The 2,705-nt window shown below is 40.4% G+C and overlaps 1 pseudogene; it reads right to left on the reverse strand.

Annotated features, from left to right (window-relative positions):
• Positions 1–598: 598 nt before the first annotated feature.
• The window catches only part of LOC103208546, a 10,360-nt pseudogene continuing 8,253 nt past the window's right edge, over positions 599–2,705 (reverse strand).

Here is a 2,705-nt window from a genome sequence, read left to right on the forward strand (position 1 = left end):
ACTTTTGTGTTAGTTGTTCACTGATCACAGACATTTACAACTGATCTAAATTAGGTTGCTCAGAATGTTTCTGAATTCTGTAACTAAGTAATATAATCATATTCCCTCTAGCTGGCCAAGGTTGTAAGATAGGAAGTTCAAGAGCATGTAGTGTTCATGTGTTCTGTCCTATAGAGAGAGTCAGTCTGCTGCAAAAGACAATGAAGAATGAAAGCAGTAGAGATGAGGTGTGAAGAGAATCTCATTCTTCAAGGCTCTGGGAATGATGTATATTTTACATCCATTACATTTGACAAAGTATTACAAGACCTTTAAAACACATTTAGAGTTTCTAACAGAAACACAGAATAACCTTATTTATTTATTTAAACAAGATTTTTAAATCAGATCCTGGACAAATTATACAAAAATTTAAATTTGTATTTTATTTCATAATCCCAAACTGAATCTGCTTTTCCCTTTATAAACAGTCCACTATGGATTTTTCTTAGAAGCAATTAACTCAAAACCCCCAAATCCTTTCTCTAACAGTTGCTGCTAATAAACTGGAACTTTGTATCCCCTGTCCAAGAAAGATGTGGAAATGAGATGCTTCTTGCTACATCCTTATTTGGAGTTTCTGGAAGTCTGATTTTCCTTTTGGACATGAATTCAGGAACAGTTCTATATACTTGTGGTGAACATGGGACTGATTCTTGAGCATAGATGTGACAGCATCCTCATGGGTATTGAAGTGCACATCAGCTTCTCCAGTGGTCTTCCCAATGGAACAGTATTCCATGGTGATTCTAACAGGCTTCAGTGAAGCAAAACAATTTATAATGTCTTGGACATTAGCTTGGAAAGGCAATCCTTTCATGTGAACAAAATATAGTGAAGGTGTAGTTCCAAAATCATCAGCCACTAGTATCTTTTCTGACATCTCCCTAAGCAATTCTACTTCCTTCTCACTGTCAAAAGTTGTTATGGGTCGAATATCCTCATTTATGTCATGCTTTTCAAAGATCATTTCAGGGTGTTATACATTTGACAGCAGAAGATGCTACTTTCTTTCCCTTATGAGAACAAACATGTGTTTGGACTTCATTTCTTCCGCTTGGAAATATCTCTATGGACCAGTTACAATTTCTTCCCCATGTTTCAACAGTGCTTGGTTGGCCATCTCTGGTTCTTCATACTGAACATAGGCTTCACCTGTTGTGGTAGCTACATTTGTGTGTCAACTTGGCTAGGCCTGGCTGAGTGGCTGGGCAGCTGGATGTAGTTATTCCCCATGGTAAGATCGGTAGTTAACTCTATGGCAGAATGTATTGGAGTAGCTGAGTTAGCTGCTTTAGGGATGTGGTCTACTTCCCATATATAAGAAGTAGTTTTGGGAATGGTCTCTAACTTATGGCATGCTTGAATCCTTCATGTAGATATGTCATTGTTCAGTAGCCTGCCATGCTCTGCCAACCTTGGGACTTACAATGGACTTGAAATAATGGCCTGTCATATGGTTTAGTAACATCGGATCTGTGCCATTTTATTTGTCGACCTTGGGCTTGGTAGCCTCAGAAGCCAGTAGCTGCCTGAGTGAAGAGATGCCTCTAGCTTCAGTGGGCTGAGAGCAAGAGGCAGAGCTGAAACCCAAAGTCAAGGGGCTTTCTTTCACACAGCCCCTAGAGCCTGGCACTTTGAACTTGCACTTCCAGCCTCCCAAACTGTAAGGGAATAAACTCCCATTTGTTCAAGTCATTCCATTTGTGGTATACGTTTATCAGAGTGGCACTAGGAACCAGACACTTGTTTTCCTTCTCCCTCTGTAGTCCATGGCAGAAGTAGTGTCTACTGTGTTTAGTCCTGCAAAGAAGGCTACAATGTCCTTCTCGTTGCAACTGTAAGGAAGTCCTCTCAAATGAACCACACCATCACTTACCAGGTGAAGATTTGACCTGCAGGCTCTTCATTAAGGCATCCACATCTTCATTGCTTATTTCATATACTTCTACACACTTTTGACCCATGTACATGCAGTGCTTTTCTAAGGTTTTCTGAATGTCCTGCTCTAACTGCATTTTAATTAAGGCATCACCTCTTCGTTTCTCATCACTATTTAAGAGGATATGTATTTCATTCCCACCATTGTGGATTCTGCAGTCTGAGAAAATTTAAGGACATCTTCCACAGTGCATGACCAAGGCAATCCTTGAGCTCGAATGAGAAAAACATCATCCACTTCCTTTCTTAACTTGGAAGGAGCAAGCTCATACTCAGGGAGTGGTGGAAGGTCTTCCAGGTAAGTAGTTTTGAACTCACTGCCCAACCAAACAAAGACTCGATTGGAGAACAAAACAAGGAGAAAACCCAAGGCCTGGGAGAGAGTCCCTTGTTCTGGGGCCCAACCAGAAGACAGGGCGGGAGGGGAGGCAGGTGTGCAGCATGTGCAGTGGATCCCTAGGTACGCCCATGGGGTGCAGGCCAGAATAAGTTTATTTTATGGTTCGTCTCTTAGGTGGTTACATACTATGGGGATAAAGCTTCAGTTTATTTCTTAATTCTACAAGAAAAAGCAGCCAGCAGTAATACGATTTTAGTTCTTCAATATAGTTTTTTTCTAATCTACGTAAAAATACTTATTGAGTAGAGAAAAGATCTACAAAACATAGGTAATTATAAAGAAATAAACATCATGAGTGTTCAGCCAGGGGGCAGTTTAAGCATAG

The sequence above is a fragment of the Orycteropus afer genome, unplaced genomic scaffold, assembly GCF_000298275.1.
Source record: "Orycteropus afer afer isolate SDZICR_OR568_19922 unplaced genomic scaffold, OryAfe1.0 scaffold00453, whole genome shotgun sequence".
Lineage (NCBI taxonomy): Eukaryota > Metazoa > Chordata > Mammalia > Tubulidentata > Orycteropodidae > Orycteropus > Orycteropus afer.